Source organism: Pezoporus flaviventris, unplaced genomic scaffold (genome assembly GCF_033815535.1).
Source record: "Pezoporus flaviventris isolate CSIRO_AGI_PZ_B2104156 unplaced genomic scaffold, CSIRO_AGI_Pfla_v1 ptg000078l, whole genome shotgun sequence".
NCBI lineage: Eukaryota > Metazoa > Chordata > Aves > Psittaciformes > Psittacidae > Pezoporus > Pezoporus flaviventris.
The window spans coordinates 14,076,137-14,097,099 of NW_026892626.1; the positions used below are offsets into that span (position 1 = coordinate 14,076,137).

The 20,963-nt window shown below is 48.1% G+C and overlaps 1 protein-coding gene across 2 annotated transcripts in view; it reads left to right on the plus strand.

Moving 5' to 3' along the window:
- Nucleotides 1-20,963, plus strand: part of ELFN1 (extracellular leucine rich repeat and fibronectin type III domain containing 1) — a 105,986-nt gene that overhangs the window by 19,972 nt on the left and 65,051 nt on the right. The window contains exons 1-2 of one of the 2 annotated variants that reach the window (XM_061473555.1): nt 684-792; nt 2,150-2,262. The gene's annotated coding sequence lies outside the window, so the exon portion shown is untranslated. Of the gene's footprint in view, nt 1-683; nt 793-2,149; nt 2,263-20,963 lie in introns of those variants that run through there. The other variant, XM_061473554.1, reaches the window with a different exon arrangement.

Consider the following 20,963-nt stretch of genomic DNA (forward strand, 5'->3'; position numbering starts at 1 on the left):
AAATGCAAGATGATTGCAGGGTTCCCAGGAGCTCCTGGGAGCTCCATGTTGACACGAGCAGGAGGTTCCCCAAATCAGGCCCGTTTGGCAGAGGATGTGGGGAAGGGCTCAGTTTGATTTCCACGAGTTTCACCTGTGTGAATCCTGAGGTGCAGGGGACAAGCAGGATCCCGTGCCCCGTCAGTCCCATGTACATTTGAAGCAGCTCCATCACAGACCAAGAGTCGAACGGGGCCCCCTGATTTATTTGTAATATTCCTAGGGGGAAGGGGAGGGTGTGTGAAGGTCTCTGGGCTGCAGGCAGAGATGAAGAGCATGGCATAGAGTGATGGTGCAGATTATGGACGAACAATGCCTACGGACACATTTGCTGTTTGAAAAGCCTGTGGCTATTTGGGATGCAGGGGAAGGGAGGAGAGCAATTCCTCAGTTTGTCACCTCGCCACTCCCAATTCAATCCCCGCTGGCTGATGTGGTTGGCACATGCAGAGCAGCTCGGCTGGACGGTTCAGTGGATGATCTCCAGCTAGTGTGATAGTCTGCTCAGGAGACAGGAGGTGGGGAGCATTAAAGAAGCTGGTGGCAAAATGTCTTGATCTTCAAGGAACAATAATGAAGAGCACTTTCCGATTTTGTTCACATTATAGGAATTTTCCCCGCTCCCTTTTCAATTAATAACCATCAGGGGAAGAGGTTTTCCTAGCTTGTACAGGAACAACACTGAAGAAACCACTTGCAGTCCTATTGTTGGAGAGCGTCCGGCTCCACTTGAGTTGTTTTTCCACTACTTGGGTAAATAACTTAAGACAATAAGAAGGACTGCTGAGAGGGTTGGCAATGAAATGCATCTCCTGGGAGATGGGGGCAATGTTGTTTATCAGTGGGGAGCTGCCTGTGCATGAGGGCTTGTTCTTACAGTTATGTAGAGAGAAGGGAAACAAACGGACTCTGTTTTAGCACTGGATTCATTGCAAGGAGATATGCCAGGGATCATTAGTGCCACAGCCATCATTATCTTCTGCTCAGATTAGTTTTTTCCATTTTTCTTTTTTTTTTTAAGGCATAAATAATGGCTGGTTCCTGTTAGATCAGATATGGACAAAATAATAGCAGTATCACAAAGATTGAGGTCTGCAAGATTAAATTTGAAAGGGAGGAGAAATGATAGCTTTGGCCCTGCTTGCTGTTATACCAGCCGCACGGATAAATGACTGTATGCAGATAAGCAGGGCAAAAATAAAAGGGATGCTCAGAAAGACATGGCAAGAAAAATAGGAATTAATCAGCAGATTCAACCACTGTAATAATGCAGTAAACATGGAAAATTACATTATATTAGCTCCTCTGCTTCTCATTGTGTGTATTAGCCACAAAGTCATCGATAGGCAATTCTCTGTAAAGAGGCAGCGCTGCAGATATTGGAGCTTCCCTCACCCGAGGGAAGACATTTGTGATGGTAAAGGGGAAAGTTGTCCTTCAAACTGTGTAAGCAAGAAGTGGCTCAAAGTCAAGCTGGAGAAATGCTTGAGGTCTCAGAGTTAAATACCTGCTCTTGGGAAAAGGACAGTTGGTCTGGTTGCCCCTGGTGCATAGGCAGTGGTAGATGCACGATGTACTGATGCACGGCTTCATTGCAGTTCTGCAGGGGGTGTTCCCCTGGTGTGGGAGAAATTGGTCTGCTGCAGATTTTATTGTGGTGTGTGTGTATATATGTATGTATATATATATGTGTGTGTATATATATATACTTTTTTTACTAGTGAACTCAGTTTCCACTTTGTTCAGCTTCTTGCAAAGAATGACAAGCAGCCACTGCACCCTTTTCCCTTGAGTTCAAGTAAAACCAGCAAGTAACACTATTTGCAAATTACCTTCATCTCTCTGGCTCCCAGTTAAAGTAAGAACTGCTTGGTCCGGGGGCCCTCCCAGAATACCCATTTAAGCCATGTAATGATTCTGACTCTCTCATGCCTAGTAGATGAAAGAAGATCTGTGATTTATTTTTAAAGCTTTGAACCCTAAACATGGTCAATCATACAAAAAAAAAGAATTAAAAAGAGAAAGTCCTGATAATAAATACAAAGCTGGAAGAGAAGCAGCCCTACATTTCACAATAAAACCCCTTTTCTTTGCACTTTTTTATTAACAGCTCCAACTATGATCAGTGCTTAAATCTACCTGCAACACAGGATGTTGGAAAATTACCGAGAGACAGCAACATCCTCCCCGCTGCGTGGTGAGAAAGGAAGGATGCACCTTCAGGTATGGGCTCTCATACTGTTTTATCCTCTGTTCCCTGTTTGTGTTGCTCGAAACCTGCTTCTTGCATTGACTAGAAGGGGGGAAATAAGTTATTTGAAAGGGGGAAACTTCAGAAGTGAGTCTCTAAACTGTCTCCAGCCATAGATAAACTGTGTGCCTGGGATATGCTCTGCACCCAAGCTCTATCTGCTCTCCCTGATCTGGCAGAGGTGGTTAATGGTGGTGGTTTGTCCTGCATTTGCTGTTTGGTCTTCATCTGCCCCTGTGGAAGTTAATTGTCCAGCTCTTCTCAATGGTAACAGGGTTAGAGCAGTGCTGGGTGCTCCTGCAGCAGGGGTGAGGAGCCAAGTGCTCTCCTCCTGCAGCAGCATCGGAAGGCAGAGCACACGCTCTGTAATTACCCCCTCCCTGGGTGAGGGTGAACATCACCTGTGAAATCACCACTTCCCCAGCGTGGAGTGCCTTCCCAGGCATTGCACGAAGGACTGAGCAGGATGAAGCTGCCTCGGCTGCTGCTGCTGCTGCTGCTCAGCCTTTTTAGTGCAGGAGCAGAGCTAGACACTCCTCCTGGGTTTTCTTAATCCAGCCTCAATCCATGCACTTCAAACAGGAGCCTTTTTTTTAGGGCTGTGCTGAGCACTTGAGTCTCCCAACAAGCTGCTTTCATGCCTGTAAGGGCCAGAAGCAAGCCAAAAAAAAAGCCAGTTTTACTTTGCTTTGAAGAGGATGGGGATTGTTTCCCCAGTGCAGAGGAGGACAGAGGGGAGCAGTGGTTCCCAAGGAAGGGAAAAGGGAGGGCTGGTGACTTTCTGAATATGGATTTTCTGACAGTTATCTGACACTTTGGGCTCAACCCTGACAAGTCACTGTCCCTGAGACGCTGGACCAACGCGACAACTGGATCATAGCCATCACATCTGTCTCCCCAAGGGAATAAAAAGGGATTTCCAGCCACAGAGGACAGTTTAAAACAAACCAGACTTTTGCATCCTTTCCTAACTATGTGAGTCCTGGAGCAAGCAAGGACCTGAGAACTGCTTAATTCTTGGCAACTGGTCACCACTGCAGTGTTGCAGGTTGGGGTTTCACATTTATCTGGGTTGGTGTGTTGCTTGTTCTGTCTCCTGAGCAAGTGGTTTGAGGCAATAACATGAATTAGCCTATCTATCATCACAGTGTTTATAAATGCATGTTCAATGGGACTCACTGTTTCCAGTAACACCCTTTTTTTCCCATGGAGTCTGTCAATCCATTTTACATTTCCCCATCACCACGCTTGCGTTTGCTCCCTGCTGTGACCACTTGGGACTTGCAGGGGACAGAGTGCTCTTGACTGGGGCTGGCTTTAGCCTTGAGGCCTTCTAGGACATGGCAGTGTGTGAGCATTGGGGTCCCCAGTGTGTAATGTGGGCTGCAGACACTATAGTGGGAGCTGGTGTCCTGACGTCTGTGCTGGAGTGTGTCCATGCTGGTGGGTAAATGGGGGCAATAAGATGTGCTGGGAGTTTGGAAGGAGATGCAGGTTTCATTGCTGGAGTAGGTCTTCATTTCACGGTTGTGTTGGCCAGCACCACCGTTTCCTTGTCTGTGGGAAGTGCTGGACATCTTAGAGAAGCAGCTTAGATCAAGTTGTAACCACTGAGGGCTCTTGGAGTGGTGTAGGGTCCTATCTGGATCTGGGTTAGCTACACAGGTACTTTTATACATATTCTTCAAAGACAAAGATGAAGAGGCAAAAAGGGGGATAGGTGTTTGAAGGAAGGTGGGTGACAGAGCTGCTCTCCTGGCACTGGGTAACCATTGTGGTGAGCTTTCAGCTGGTTTTCCATCTTTCTGCCATGTCTACCTCACCCGTGGTGCTTCACCAGCACAGGTTTCACCATGGCGAGCTCTCCCCAGAGCTCTTCTGCAGCCACAGCTGGTTTGTGTTTTTCCTTTAGCCTCTCCCGCACTGAAACAAGCGATGCACAAGTGTCAAAGCCTGGCACCACGTGGCAAGAGGTGCTGAGAAGGTGGCGTTTGCTCCCTGCGACCTGCCGTTCCCACCTTGTGTTTCCTGGGAGAGCTCTGACCTCCTGCCAGGTCACAGGAGAGATGGCTTTTCACTCCTTCCCATCCTATATGTGATCCCTCACGTTATGGCACATCCATGCATGCCTCCCTTGCACAGGGAACCCTGTGTGAGAGCAGGAAAGCATCACAGGATGCTGCACATTCAATAGCTCACTCCTCTAGAGCAAGACAAGGGCTGAGTGACGCCTTTTAATATTTCTTCTCCTAATTATCCTCTTAATTACTCAATGAAGTGCCCAATGAAACAAATCACTGTAATTTCTGTTTTATTCTCTGCCTTTTGTGGTTTACTTAAGGTCCATTAAGGAGGTACTTTCTCACGAGGGAATACTTTCCAATAGATCATACTTACAAAACAGTTTTATGTGTGTTTCATCCTCATTTCCTGTGCCAGTTTGCTAATGACTGGGGACGCTGGTGATTGGGAAGCACTGCCTCCCTTGCTGCCCATCCCTGCTGTGGTGAAGTCACAACACAGAGTTTGTGACATCCCCACGGCGATGAGTTTGTGATATTGCCATGGCAACGGGCTGTGATGTCACTAGCAGGGATTACAACTTTGCAGAGCATCCAGGGGCAGGCAGCAGGGCTCTTCCGTGGCTTTAAATAAAGAGGAATTAAAACGTGGGGAAGTCCTTATGGAAACCTAAAGCATTCTTGTGTTTTTACCAGTTTTTACCAGAAGGAGGAAAGGCTGGTGATGGGGCTGCCACCAGCCCTCAGAGAATCACTGGATTGCTAGGGTTGGAAGATCACCTACCCCAAAGCAAGGCCACTTAGGGCAGGTTACATGAGAACATGTCCGGGTGGGTTATGAATGTCTCCAGAGAGGGATTCTCCATGACCCCCTGGTCCATCCCCTGGCCTGCACCAAGCCCAAACTTGGGGTTTGCCAGGGGAGACTTGAGCCCTGCAGTGGCCTGTGTGAGGGATCCCACGGCCAAGGGCTGGTGCATTGGGCATCTCCCCAACATTCCTGGGGGGCTGCGGGTGTCCCCCACCCCATGCAACTCCCTCTGTCTTTGCACTTCTTGGTGATACCATGAAGCTAAAGCAAACCTGGGACCCATAAGCCCTCCTTTCAGCTTTTCCCCCAGTCTGAGCTGCTGTCTCCATCGGCTTTCTTAAGTGCTTTTGTCTAATATAGTATTAGCATAATAAGCTGCTGTTCATGCACAGACAGCGGGGGAGAGAGATCCATGTGCATACCTCTGTAGCAACAGGAGAGTCATGTAATAAAGACACTTTACTTTGCACCTGGGGAGGAAATCCAGCTCACACCGGCTGGTACCACAACCTGTGTGTGCAAGGCGTTTAAACCCATGGACCCAAAACTTAAGCAAGGAAGCCACCTGATTGATATTTATGTACCTTATTTTGCCAGCAGAAGCAAATCAAGCAGGCGGAAGAATCAATCTCTTTAGTTTAGCTTTTCTAAGGTAGGGATGATAAAAATGATATTTCAAAGGCCGGCGTATCTCAGCTGAGCGGTGGTGGGGAAAAGCAGGCGCCGCAGAACATACTGTCCTGTCTCCCGGTTTCTCAGATCGTAACTTCTAAGCTGGTTTCAATAGAAATAAATGTTCAGTAGTTCCAGTGGTGGCCTTTGGAAACGGAGCTAATGGAACAAGGCAGAGAAATTGTTACAACATTTTGACAAGCGCCTAAATATTTAATGCTGTGCACAGCACAGCCCAGTCGTGCACCCCTAGGAAGCAGTGCCCTTCGTTAGGGAGAGATGGAGTTCTCCTGTGGATGGGGGGGAATTAGGCAAACGCTGAGCTGTGCTTTAGTAAACAAGCCCAGGGTGGCTGCAGCAGGCAAAGGGCTTGGTGGCATTTCCTGCAGCAGGGACCTGGGGAGGAAGAGGATGGCCAGTTCTTGGAGAGACCTGGCAGAGAATGTGTAATGGTACCCTGAGCCAAGACAGAGGAGGTGAAGAGGCTGCAGTGATTAAATAGGATCTACTGAAATCCTTCCAAAGCAGGCTTAGGAATTAAGAGCCATCAATGTCACATTGAGGGTCACTCGCTGCAGGACACCTCTGGCCAGTGTCTGGCCTCCTGCTGTGCTTCTGTTTGGCCTCATCTGAGTGCGAGGAAAGGCATCCTTTGTTTTGGAGCCCACCCAGCCATTCCTCTCTGCTACAGAACATTGAATCTCAGCAAGGAGAGCCTCTGAGAAGGAAACTTGTCTGGAGGGGAAGAATTGGACTGTGCATGCTGAGATTTGCTTTGGATTCGGCTGTCATTAGGAAGTTAACAACAGAGGAAGGTGGTGGGGAAAGAAGAACATATTGTCGAGGTTCACATCATCTTTGTGCAGCTGCTGTCTGTACTTCCAGGCTGCAGGTCCTGGCTGTGCTCTGCCTCCCCCGGGGGCTGGGTCCCCTATCCAGCTCACTGTGTGTTTCATTCAGAGGATTCACAGCCTTGAATGATGCTCCAGCAGCATGCCTGTGCCGTGGCAGCTTGTGCACACGTGCAATGCTCTGGTCTCGGGTAATACCCCCTCTGACACCAGCACAGGAACATTGGTGGGATCAGGCAGAGCCCACTGTGAATCCTGCAGGCATTCCCTGCCTGGGAGCAAGCTTCCAATGGGGCTTGGCTGCTTTGGTCATACTGACCCACACCAGAGGGGTACCCTGATTCATCTGCTACCATGGAGCAGAAAGCCACTGGTGCCACATACATGTGCATCCCCATTAGTACTGCGAAGCAGGACTGGCTTTCGCAGCTATGTGCAGGCAGTAAGCAGAGTCCTGGAGCTACTGGCCTGAGTGACAAACCACAGTCTGATCTGAGACTCCCACTGGAGGAGGGATTTCTTCTTTCTTCCCCCCCCCTCTGCCTCCAGGAGGAACCGGTCACAGCAGGGAGACTTTCACACATCGTTAGAGCCAAGTGTCCAACTCCACACAGCCATCAACCCCAATCATAGTGATTTAAAAGGCAGTGCTTCCTTTAATCATCCAGGGATGCTCGCATGTAAGAAGCAGGGGGATGGAGTGATGGGTTATGATGCCGGGACCCACTGTATTAAAAAGCAATGGCTCCTCTCCTGTGCATCAGCCCCGAAGCAGACCTGGACACACCTGATCTGTCTCTTCTCATTTTTCTTCATGGATGATTGGAGGTGGCCATGGGTCTGTGCCTGCATGAGCAGGGCCCATGGAAGAGCTGCTGTCTACAGGTGAGGCCTCAAGAGGTGACGTATGAAACTGTTCACAAGCAGGAGGAAGCCTCAGCATCAGCATTTCTGTCTCACAAGGTGGAAGCATCTGTCTGAGTGCTGGAGGTGTCTGAGAGAACTGCGCATGCTGCATCAACCTGCAGCTTCACAAATCCCCTCGGAATGAACCTGAAATCTCAGAGCTGTGCTTCACCTCTCGCTGTCCCAGCCAGCAGCCCTGACCTCAGCTGTAAAAGTGCATCTGGGCTTCATGAAGTGATGCAGCTCTATGTGCAAGCACCAGGAGACACACAGGCATAATGCTGCTCATGACTGAACAACATCCGTAGCCCTGCGTACCGGCAATGCCACGCACCCACAGCACCGTGATGTGCATGCTGTGTTTTCCCCTGTGTGCCACCACATGACCTTCTCTTGGCCTTCTCTCAAGGCTTGCCATGTGGATATGGGAAGGACAAACACATGAGAGCCATCAGAGAGCTACCAAAACACCTGACTGCAGGAGGATCAATGTCCTTCCCAAATGCTCTGGCATTCACAGAGGTGCATCCACAGTGTCCGTGTCTCGGAGTTTTCAATGCTTATGATTTGTCCAGGGGCAGCTTTGCAGAATGTCAATGTATTTATCAAAATTCCTTGGGATGGGCTTCAAGTTTTAATTAAAGGGAGTTGTTGGAGGGTTTTTTTTTGTTCCTCCCCCTGCCCAGTGGATGCTAGATACTTTCTTCTAAGAAAGCAAATGGTTTGTCAAGGAAAAAAAAGCCTGTCCCTGTGTTTTCACCACTCTATTCCATCTTTTTGGCTAACATGATTTCTAAGACAACCCTGTGAGCCACTCCATGAAGCTCAGCAGCCTTATCTCGCATCATCCTCTGAGAGAGCAGCACTACCAAGACTGGCCAAGGCAACGTGCATGCATCGCACAGCCAGGATCCACACGTGCAAAGACATCTACAGCCCCTCATGGATAACCAAGTGGTGCTGCAGGTAAGGTTGGTGGTTTGCAGACACGGTTCTGCCTACCCTGACACAGAGGCAATGCAGGCAAAGGCTGCTGTTAAACTCTGAAAATCAGAAAACGTGTGCATGTGAAGCAATCAGGTTGGGGTTCTGCCCTTACTGCTGCTAATTATGGACTGATAGGACTGAAGGTGATGGTGGAAGAGACAGCCATGACATCCTTCTGGACTTCTGTTTGACCTCTTCCTTTCACAGCCTTCCCTTTTGTTCTTGCTCATTGATTTTAAAGGCAAGTCTTTGATGGGAGGCGACAAAATGTTGCTTAACCAGACGTTTTTTGGCACAAACATTTGCCTTTTGGAGCTGCTCTCATCTGTTGGGTAAACATGAAATTATCTTCTTTGACTGGAACTGATCCTCTGGAGCCATGTTATTCCACTGGGGAGAGGTATTTTCACTGATTTTCAATGTGGATTATTTTTGTGACCGACTGTAATAGTTTCTTTGGTGTATTAGGGCTTATTATGTCAGGATTTATTTGGGCATGAAGTGATTCGACATGCTGTAGTCCTGTAACTTTCCTTTGCGTGCTGAAATCCAGGAGGCACAATGATCCAAGATCCGCAGGCACAATGGAAACAACCTCTCTGCAGCTGGACCCATCTCCCAAGGTCAGCTTTCCTCAGCTGTTTTGTAACTGCTAAAGGAGCAAATTTAAGGGAGCAAAATTCCTGCATAAAACAGGTAAAAACTCATCTAAATGAAAAAAAAAAAACCTATATTGAAAAGCCTCCTAGAAAGAGAAGAGGACCATAAAGGAGAAAATGCACCTTCGGAGGAGCAGAACAGGCACTGAAAACTCCCTGGCATCAGCAGAGGGGTTAGTAGCAGAAAATGCAAGTGAGGATTAAATGTGGATTATACTGCAGTGATGCTGAAACATCATCAGTGCTGAGACATCTAACAAAGGGCTTAATTTCCTTAGGAGATGAACTGCTGGACCAAAAGTACTCCTGAGCATCACTCTTCAGGTGTTACTTGTGATGAGGCAATGAGTGTATCAGCTAAAGCAGTGTGTTATGGCATATGGTGATGCAAACTGGTGGACCTGCTTTTCAAAGCTACATGTAATACGGACTTTTGGCAACCAGCCCTCCATCAAACACTCCTCATGCTCCACCACATATCAGAAGAAAAGGTTCACTTAAAACCTCTCAGTGCTGTTCATGCCATGTAGAAATGAATAGGTAACACTGGTGTTAAACTGGTTGCTGTTATAGTTCCATTAACATCATTAAAATCATCCAGGACCTTTGGTTTATGGTGCTCCTGTCTTGCTGGGATTGAGAAAGAATTGGGGCATTTTTGGTTTTGTGATCTCAGCTGAACAGGGCAAGCACCAGCTGAGATCAAACTTTGACCTGTAGAGGGGGATGAGAGGCATGGATTGACTAGCTCGCATTTACTGAGGTCCTGGAGGCATGGAAATGAGGCCTTTACTTGCCCCCATATCCCGCCATGCTCAACATAGGTCAATGGGCATCTGACTTCCTCAGCCTTAAGTCTGGATCATGCTCTGCTTAGGCAAAAGGTGGCATTTGCAGCCTGCTGAGCAGACTCATCCTGTTACCTTCACAAGCCGAGACCCTGCAGGGGTGCATGTGGGAAGGGGATGAACCCTCTGCACCACAACACAGCAAGCAAGGCAGCTCTTGCACCCTATGTGCGGCAACAGGGTGTCCATACCTCCCCTGGCAAGAGCCCTGGGGTTGGGAGGAGCAGAAGGCTGTCTGTCCACCTCCATCCTCTCCCACCTCACAAGCCCAAGTTAGCCTCAGCTTCTTTTGGCAGCCCAATTCCCTGCTCCAGCAAGCACTGGGCTGGCTGGGAGGCGGCAGGGAGAGGAACACTCTGTTCAGCAGCTGCACATTCCATTAATTTAATGAGGATTTTGTCTTTTTTTTTTTTTTTTTTAATTTTGTCTTTTTTTTTTTTTTTTTTACAAGGCAGATGGTAAAATAGCTATTTTCTGTTGTCTAATAAATACCATCAGCAAGGCAGAAAATGTGCAATCTCGCCAAGTCTTTTCTCATTCCTTGCCCTCCTGTACGGCTGCGTTTCCCTCTCCTCTGTTGGCAGCCGGTGGAGCTGGGTGGTGGGATTGGGAGGGAGAGCTGGGACACCAAAGGCAAGCCCAAAATTGCTGGTGGGACCTGCGCAGTGTAACAGCATCTTCCCTGGATTGGGCAGAGCCTCTGTGTCCTGCTGGGAAAGCTGAGCTCTGGCAGCCTTCGCTGATCCAATTCTCACTTCATCTGATTGCAGTAATAACAACTCACTCAAATTTCCTGCCTCAACCTGAAATCTTCCAACTCTGCAATGCAAATAATATAATGTGTGATGAGGAGCCCGATGACGGGGATAATAATAATAATAGTGATGATGCCTTTATTCAATGAATGAGTGAATCAAGCAAGCAAAAATAAATGGTATTCAGAGCCTGAAAATCAATAGGAAGAGAAATCAGGAGGAAATGCAGGGGAACTCGCATCTCTGAGGGAGCGCTGGCCTTAGGAATGGCATGAAGGAAAGATAAGCCAAGCCCTTTTGGGCTGGGCACTCATTGTTAGCCTGTGCTGCTCCTGGGCTTGCTCCTGTCCTGTCATTATATTGTGTTTGTGAGCTCATCTCTGCTCTGTGCCTGATTCCAGCTTCACTGTGATCTCTTTGCCCCCCTTGATTTACGGCTGTTATGGGCTCTCGGAATGTCTCTAGGCAGTTGGCAGGCTACAGACCTGACCTAGGTTTGGGTAATAACTTGTCTTTTGTGCCATGCCCAGAAGGTTGGCCATAAAAAAGCTCCAGACATCAATTTTCCTCTCTACCGGGATGGAATTGCAAAATGATGAGTTGGTCTTTGCCCTCATTTATCTCTTCTTTCCCTTTCTCCTCCTCTTTTTATCTTTCTCTTTTCTCCTTACCCTACTGCTCATTGCTCACTTCTTCACTCCCCTTCCACTATCTCCTCCATCATTTATTAGCCTCCCTCCCCTCTGCACATCACTGCTGCTTCTCTCTCCCCCTCCTGCCCTTTTCTGCCTCATTTTTCCTATGTGTTTCTTTCCCATCTCAAAACTTCCATGCTTTTTCTTGCTGTGCATAGCAGTTTGATATCTATATCCATAATAGCTTGCTAATACAGTAATTCTACAAGATATCCTTTAAAAATCTAAAGCCTTGGCAGGCAGTAAAACTCACCTTTTAACTTGGCTTCCTCTTTATCAGGGATTCATTTCAGAGAGGATTTCCATGTGCACAGCTCTGCCACTGTTAGTAAAAAAAGGATTAATTCCTGCAACAGGTGAATACGTTTCGCAGCTCTGGTGAGCAGAATATAGTCCCTCTTCCTGCTGGTACATGGGGGATTTAATCATATAACACGGTGCTTCTCTTTGTGGAGCTTGTGTTTAAAGGTTTGGGCTACATCCCTGTACCTGTTGTGCAGAGACCTTCAGGGGAATGGCCTCTTTCACCATGGGGAAACCATGGAACCTTTGCTTTATCCAGGGGGTATTTGCTCTCTATGAAGAGATGCACTGTAGCAAGTTTGGAGCTGACATCCTGTTCTCTCAGGTGGTAATGGCATGGGTTCAGGATCCTCCTCCCCAGCATCACCAGCATCATCCCTGCTCGGAGCATCTCAAATAGCTGGACCTAGCTGAAGCTTCCCATGACTCCTGTCTGTCTCCCTAAGTAGTGCTTGCTCAGAGGAGGGTCTGGCACAACTTCTCCCTGGCAGGGTCCTTTCTCTGAGTTCTCAGAGTGGAATCTTCTATAGGCCTGAAGAAAAAGGACAAGCTTCTCCTGCCCTTACCTCTTTTGGTGGTGTCTGCAGCTTTGTGTTGTATTTGAATCTTTGCAAACCTGTTAGTGGATAAAATATCCACAAGAGAATTTGAATCTGACCTGCAACTGTACTGAGAGGCACTTGAGACACCTGGGAAACTGAATCTTTTCCTCCTTTTGCTCCAACACCTCCAACAGGACCCGCCGTGACCAGTAGGGAAATAGCAGTGTCCTAAAGTCCTCTCCATCTCCAGTGCCATATGGGTCTGGGAATTGGAGGGATGAAGAAAACAGGATATTGTCCTGTACTGCAGATACTGCAGAAGGACTGATCTCTCTCGGGCTCCCTCTGTCACCCAGTCTCCCTGTTGGTCCCTGGACATGGGTAGAATAGGTAGCATTGGTTGTGGCATGTGGTTTCTCTGCATTAACAGCTGAGGTAGTGGTGTCTTGGGGAGCACACTGAGTGTGATGGCAACAGGCAGTGAGCAGCCCTTGGAGCTGACAGCAGGCAGCAAGCAACTGACTGCCAGTTCCTGGTTCCTGGTTGCCAGCTAATCCCAGCATGGATACCCCAAGTTTCACAATCTCTAGTGGGTTACTGAGCCATGAGGCAGGAGATGGCACTGAGTGGGGAGACGTGACTTGCAAACCTTTCTGCCAGGCTGTTTTCCGGACAGCCCAAATCTGGAATACTTTCCCTTGCCAGGCTGCCAGCTTTAGAGGCAGGAGATGAGGTAGGAGATAATGTGGCACATCTAGTGCCAGGTATTCCAGAATTTCTAAGTACATTGCAAACAGGCAGCTGCAGGGCAGCATTGCTCTTTCCATTTCATGCTCAGGAAGGCCCTTGAAAAGTGGTGAAGTTCCCTGCCAAATCACGCCAAGGACCACCATCTCCATTTTATGTTTACCGAACTTTGGGACTATTGCTCCCTGTGCTCCACTGGCAAAATAGTAGAAATCATTCATCTTCTCTAAGAGTAAAGAGCCCGATTTAACAGAGATTCTACTCTGGAGTAGGTAAACCTCAAAAAATGGTATTTTTCAAGAGCAAAAGCTGCCCAGCTCCATGTGAGACAGGGTCTTCAGCAAACAACATAGCCAGACTGTGGGGAGAGAGTCTGCAGACAGAAGGAAAGATAACAAAGGATTGTGGTGAGGTGTATTACCTTGCTGGCTGAGTTGTGAGGTGTCTTTCATGCATTGTTGAGTACAGCAGTGGTTGCCATCTGGTCCACCTTCATCATAGAATCATAGAATAGTTAGGGTTGGAAAGGACCTTAAGATCATCCGGTTCCAACCCCCTGCCCTGGGCAGGGACACCTCACACTAAACCATGGCACCCAAGGCTCTGTCCAACCTGGCCTTGAACACCACCAGGGATGGAGCATCCACAGCTTCCCTGGGCAACCCATTCCAGTGCCTCACCACCCTTACAGTAAAGAACTTCTTCCTTATATCCAATCTAAACTTCCCCTGTTTAAGTTTGAACCCATCATCCTTTGTCCTATCACTACAGTCCCTAATGAAGAGTCCCTCCCCATCATCTCTATAGGCCCCCTTCAGACACTGGAAGGCTGCTATGAGGTCTCCCCGCAGACTTCTCTTCTCCAGGCTGAACAGCCCCAACTTTCTCAGCCTGTCTTCATAGGGGAGGTGCTCCAGTCCCTGATCATCCTCGTGGCCTCCTCTGGACTTGTTCCAACAGCTCCATGTCCTTTTTATGTTGTGGAAACCAGAACTGCACACAATGCTCCAAGTGAGGTCTCACAAGAGCAGAGTAGAGGGGCAGGATCACCTCTTTCGACCTGATCCTTACTGAAACAGTTGTGAAGGGTCAAACCCTGTTGGAGGGACAAGTGCCTGGGCAGAAACTCACCCACAAGGAAGTTTGTGACTTGCTTTATAGCTTAATGTGGTGCTGATATTCCCTTCACCAGCAGTGTCAGACCAGTGTTTCAGCTCATCCAGAGACTTTGCATCCTCAGCAGGATTCAGGTTTGAAAGGCAGCATCAAGTAACTACAGCTGCTTGGACAGAGCTTGCAAAGAGCCAAGCCCTTCTCAATAGTGGCAGGCAGCCTAAAGGGGAGCAATGGGCACAGAAGGCAGGTCCAGGCTGGGCATTTGGAAAGAGATGAGCACTAACAGTGTGACACAGCAGCAGAACAAGTGTACAGAGAGGCCAAGATCTCTATCCTTGGAGGTCTCCAGGACTCAGATGCACTAAGCCATGGCTGGCCTAGGTGGTCTTGGAGATAACTCAGAGGGCAGCTCATGCCTCATCCAAAGGACAGGGGCTTCCACCTTCCCTTCTCCTCAATGACATGTCTGGAAGAAGCAGCTACCCCAAACTGTTGTTTACTTGTGTGTTGAGGGAAAAGCCTGAGAAAGCAGAGTGAATGTCACCTCATTACAGCTGATAAGTGAGGTTCATTACAGAAACGGAGGTCTATCAATCTTCTTGCTCCTGCGGGGACTAGCTCTTCAGCAGGAATAACAGGGGGGTATTTTAATGGAGTTAACTGAAATTTCCACTGGGGAGATGAGACACTGGCATTTAGCTGAAGGGGAGAAAACATCTAGTTTTGAGAGGAAATCCCTCAAACCCCAAGAAAACAGCATTTACTCAAAGTGGAAGGGGGAAGCTCCTGTGACACTGGATTCCTGCTGGAACGGAGGCTGTGTGCCTGGGACCGTGTGTGTGGTTGGTCAGGTTACAGCAGATGGATTAGCTCTTTCCTGTTGTGGAGGGTGGTCTGGATAATTTGGGAAGGAGATACCTGTGTGTGTGTGATGGAGAGGTGACTGTGTGTGTATGGGCGATGTAACATCAGTTCCCTATATGCAGATATCTATCTCATTCCAGAGATTCTCAGGGATGTGCAAAGCTGATGTGCTGGTGTCCCCAGAGAAAGAGCAATGGGTGATCCCAATAAATATGCCTGGAGAGTCCCACTTGCTGTTCTATCAGAAACAACACTGCTTTTAACTCCCCACCACACTTGGTTAGTTGGCTGCTGCCCATTCCATAAGCATGGAGACACCAGGCATCACTAGCACAGCAAACCCCAATTAGTTCTGGAAGCAGCACATGCAGGATTGAACTTGCTTCCCAAGGCAAGGGTGGGGAAACCAGGCTGATACTGAGTTGTGAGCTATCTTTGCTTCCTGTGCGGTGGTTCAAGGTTGCTCTAGGTCTGCCTGTGACAGCCGCAATCACTGCCAGGACTGGCATCTTTGACTTACCCTTAGCCATAACTCTTCCCCTTCTCTCACCTGGGGGTGAAACCCTTCTTCCAAATCAGCTTCTATCATCTTGGCTGCAATGGGAAACCAGTGGAGGAGAGGGGATGCTTTGTTATAGAAGAAATCCTTCCCTGTGAGGCAGATTCAGGTGAGGTTTCAGCAAATAGCACCCAACTTCTGTGTGAAAAAGCATCACGCAGTGGGGATTGCTGAGGTGCAGATGCTGCTTCCCCACAGCAGTGGTACCCACCAGAGCCCTCAGCCGCAGTCCTGGCCCAGTACCAGCTCTACCCTCTGACTCCCTGCTCCAGGAGCATCATTAACCTTGTGGTAAGTTGAAAGTTCAGTGCTGGGTCTTAAGAACTGGGCAGTAATGCCAAGCCTTCATACAAGGGTAAAAATAGCCCTAATAATTTAGGCAATTAGTTAATTAGCCTCATTTACTTGAAAGCACAGAGTGGCGTGGGAAGGCTTTTCTGCTGGTTTTGTTACACTCTCCCCATTCACTTTGTTTTTTCCTCACTGTTTTGTCTGCTTCATGACATAGATACAGGAACCCAAGGCACTTCAAAGTGGTGTATGCAGGGAAGTGAACGCAAGCCAGGACAGGATGCTGTGCAGAGCCAGGACAGTGCTGCAGGGAAGCAGGACTGGTTCTGGTACCCAGGTTTCATGTGGCATTGTGTTATATTGGGAAGGCAAAGTTTCTTTGTGTGCTCTCCCTGGCCTGTCGCACCTCTGACCCTTCACCACAGGTGAAGGATGTGATCCTGAATGTGGCACACTCAAGATGACTCATAGCTGTTTTCCAGATATCTAAAGAGCCTTGCTCTGCACCTCACTGTTCATAGCATCGCTCTTTCATTCCCAGCTGGAGCAGTTTGCACTAGTCCTTATTAAGTCCCTAGACTGGAACTGACTGACAGGTGAAAGGAGGCAAGGTAAAGCAGGCATTTGCTGGGAGGAAGTGGGATGCTGGAGCAGCACAAGGCTCAAGACAAGGAGATGGGGTTGGTCCTTGATATGCTAGCACAGCAGCATCCCACTGTTGGCATATACCTGCCAGCCCCATGCTGACTGCATCTGTGGGTCCTCACTGCTCCCACCCAGCCCCTGTGGACCATGTATGGTCTCCAGGCAAACCGGCTCAAAACCTCTCTGTTTGCCTGTTGCATGGCTGCACAAGCTCACCTGGTTTGGGATAGCTGGTGGTCAGATCCCCTCTGTCCTCCTCTGACTTAGAGAAGCCCCATTCATTATTGACCAGGGGGAGCTGAATGAATTGTCTTCTTGAATTATTTCTGAAGGTATTAGATCATCCCAGATTGTTCATCTTCCCCAGAAATGACAGCTCACAGGCACATGGGAATAAATGGTGCCTTGGAACAATTCCATTGTTTCTATTCCAGGCAACAGGAATTCCTCAGATCTTGACATCAGTCCCCAAACCCTGGCGTGTTAGCATAACCTCCAGACAGCTATGAGTTTCTTGACCCAGAAAAACGATGGGATTTATTACAAACCCTGAGAGACTGGTGTCCTTGCAGCTCATGTACCCTAATGGTGTGCAGCATATTGTGTGCTCCTCTGGCTGGAATTTTCTTGTCGAAACAGCTCTCTGTCAGCAAATGCCACTTCCACGAAATGGGCTTTTGTGTGTGAAATCAAATCAGTGTTGATTAATTTTCCCTTGGAAAAGAGGAAAAAAAGAGCCCTGTTAAAAATGTCAAGATGCTTTCTCTTTACGTTCTCTGAAGAAGGGCTTTAATTTTTTATCTCTTAATGACCTTTGTTTAAAGCCTTTGTATTTTATAAGAAATATTCAAAAGGGATGAAGCAAAACGAAGTGTTAAATGTATTTTGAAGAAAATTCATCAATTTCCATGCGATTTTTAGATTTTATTTAAAGGGAAGCAGGAATCACACTGCTTTTCTCTCCCATTTTGTGCCTTTTTGTCCTCAACCAAGCACGCTTTCCAAGGCTCCCAGCTCCCGCCTGGCTGACACATGCCATCCTCTCCCACTGTGCTGTGTGCTGTGGGGACAGCGTTGACTCCTGCCTTGACCCTGCTCACACTGTCAACTCTCCCTCGAGGTGACGGTGCTGAAGCTGAGCATAGGGGTCAACCCTATGAGCCCTGCTTGAGGCTGACACCACTCTCTGCAGCATCGGGACCTGAATGCATGTCTACTTTCGGCTTTAGGAGCTGCTGTGTGTGTGTTTGCTGCATCAAACCGGGATGACGGCATCTCAGAGCTCCGACTCAAGCCAACATGGTCATGCCATCAAACCATGGCTGCACCCCACTCCCCTTTGGACAGCAAAGTGCTCAGCCATCCTCAGGAGCTCTCAGCCCTGACTCCCTCTCTCTGGAAGCCCATCTCCTCCCTAAGTGCTGCTGCCTTCATGGGGATGTTATCTCATGCTGAGTGTGGTGTTCTGCAGCAACACTGCCTAATCAAAAAGCTTAACAAATAGTGCCTTAGTTGTCATTAGGGTTTTTTAATGAGTGTCTCTCATTTGACTGGCTAAATTGGACCAGCATCTAGCATGAAGGATCATTATTTTCTGCAAGGGAGAGGTGATGGATCAGCCTGTGCATAGGACACCTGATGCTAAAGTCCTGCCTTTGTTAAGAGATGCAGGGCACCGGCATTGCATGATGGAGGATGTATTCACGGAAACAAGGAGTTTGCACTTGTGCAAAGTGAGTGTAAACCATTGTGGACCGTAGTGTAGCCCTGGTTGTGTAGCACACACAGGGTGCCTAGTGCAGGCTGCAAAGGCAGGAGGGGAAGGAGGATGCTCGAGGCAGAAGATGACACCAAGACGCAGTCAGTTGGGGCAAAGCTTTTATTGCTATGGAAGGTTATTTTTAGAGCTGGTCTACACTGTTTCACAAACATTAAGGGTTTTTGTTTGGGGATTTTTTTTTTTACCCTGGGAAAAAGGTTTTTTGACCTACATAAAAAGGTTTGCATCAAGCTTTTGCATCCTTCAATATTACTCTTCAGACTTTTTTAAAAAATAGGAAAAGAGACAAAAAGTTGTTTCAAGTTATTTGAAACTAATGGAAGAAAAAGTTCTCTGATTTTTTGTTAGTTTTCCTTCCCTCGTTCCCCTTTGGTTTTGGCTTTAAGTAAAAAAGCAGGGTAGTGGGAGGGAAAGGAAAAAGAAGTCTTTAAAGGAAACCAAACATTTCTACTTTCTTCTTGAAAGAACAAGAGTTGAACTGGAAATGTTCTTTCAAGCAGGAAAAAGTTTTGGCTGAAGGGTAAATACAAATGTTTCCAGTGAAAATGACCTGAGGGGAGAACAGTTGGTTTGGAGCATGTCTCTTTCCCATCCCCGTGGGATGCCCTTAGTTGTACACTTAAAAATGTGAGCTGTAGAGATCCCAGCCAGCCAAGGTTTGGGTTCCTCCTTGGGACTGTGACTTTCCTGCTGCTGCTTGGGGAAACAAAATCTATGGATAGGGGATGCAAATTTAGCATGGTTTTACCCACGGGCTAATGGACCCACATGGACGCTTTCAACCTCCAGAGCTGGAAGTTCACCATTGGCAGGGCAAGAGCACTTGCTCGTGGTTGATGAAATCTCCTGTCTTAACTGAGGCTATGAGGGGCAGTTTCAAAGTCATCGAGCCTTTATTAAATCTACATCTCTTTCCATTGCATTGCTTTTCCTTTTCCTGGCGCCGCATCCCTCTCTGCCTTCCGACACATATGTCTCTTGCTGGAATCTCTTCCCCCAGCCTCCAGCACTCAAACAGCTGAGCAGCGTTTGTGTGTGTCTCCAACAAGTAGCCGCCGAGCCTGACAAACGCATTAGCTGCCTGACCTGTTTCCAGCCAGGTGTGAAAGGATGCAGTGGCTCTGGCTCCGCTCCACCTTTGCTGACCATGTGAGGAGAGGCAGAAGGCTTCTCCTCTCCCCACCAGCTTGCATCATTCAAGGCTCCTTAAAGATTAAAAAAACAGAGATAGGAGTGGTGAGAGGATAGACAGAGCCAATCATGGGGAAAGCTGGGCAGATTAAAAGGCATTTACTGGGCTTTCTGTACTAGAAATGAAAGAAAAACCCTTCAATTAGCTGTCTGCCAGAGGAGCTGAGCAGGAAGGGATAAAAGCTGAGATGCTTTTGCAAGAGCAAAGGGAAATTGCCAGCCACGAGACAGTCTGTGGGCTCTGAGTAAGGCGGTGTTGTCAGAGGGGTGTTCAGCATGTAGTGCTGCAAAGGGGGGACCTTCCCTTAGAGAGCGGGCCAGAAAGGCTTCTGATTTGTTTGAGGCTGTCCTTCATGGGAGCAGCCCACTGCTGCAGTCCTAAATTCATGCTCAGAGAATGGGAGCTTCCCCTTGGCAAGTGCTGGTGCTTGTGTCTGGAGCAATAAGCTTGCTTATGTGCTCAGGGAGGTGATGTGGCTGCTGGGCAGCATGATTACGTCTCACGATCCTCATCCTCCAGAGCCAAGGGCCTCCTGCTCCCATACCTCCATGTCCCATATATCAGCACACCCAGCCCCAGTGCTTTGGGTCACTTCTCACCATTTTATGAAGCAAACAGGGCACATGGGAAGTGAGGAAGCAGACGTTCTGCCTCCCCAGGCTTCGAGCACCCTCTCCTTGCACACACACACAGAGGCTCCCTTCACGTAACAAACAATTATTTAACCAAGTATGCAAATGGTATAATTGCTGTTATTTGTTTGGCTGTTATAAGTGTTTGAAATGTAAATGTCAACTTTGGGATTTTTGCAGGGTACGTGTGTGTTGTTGTTGGCTTTTTCTCTCCTCCGTGTGCTCTCCCTGGATTGCAATTTGATGAATTTCTCCTTGTCCTAGAAAAAAAAAACCCTAATGTGATTTCTGTGCGATTACAGCAGAAGATGCCGAAGTGGGGATTACTCACAGTAACTCCTCTTACTTAGCAGAGCTGAGTGGGAGGCAGGATTCATTACACCGAGCAGAGAAACAAAGAGGAAATATCTTGCAGCCGACTGCTTGTGTCTGCTGAGGTGCCATCACCCCTGGTGCTGGGGCTTCCCTCCTTGGAAAGCAGGGGGGTCAGGAAGGGCAGCGGTGGTGATGTTAGGACCTTGGCATTGGGTTTATGGGGACCTCTTCCTGGTCTGCTACAGCTCCTCCATATACAGAGGGGGAGCGGTGAGTCTAAACTGGTTTTCTAGGAGGTAATATTTTTCCCTGCAGGAGGCTGGAGAAATAGAAATCACATTGCAGCCGTCCTGGTATGGATCTACCTCACTGGCATGAGCTGAGCAGAGCCCTGGTACTCCATACAGTAATGTTTTCCAAGGGTACGTCCCGCTGTTGCCCGTCCTGGCTGGCATTTGGTATAAATTGAGCTCTGAGGAGAT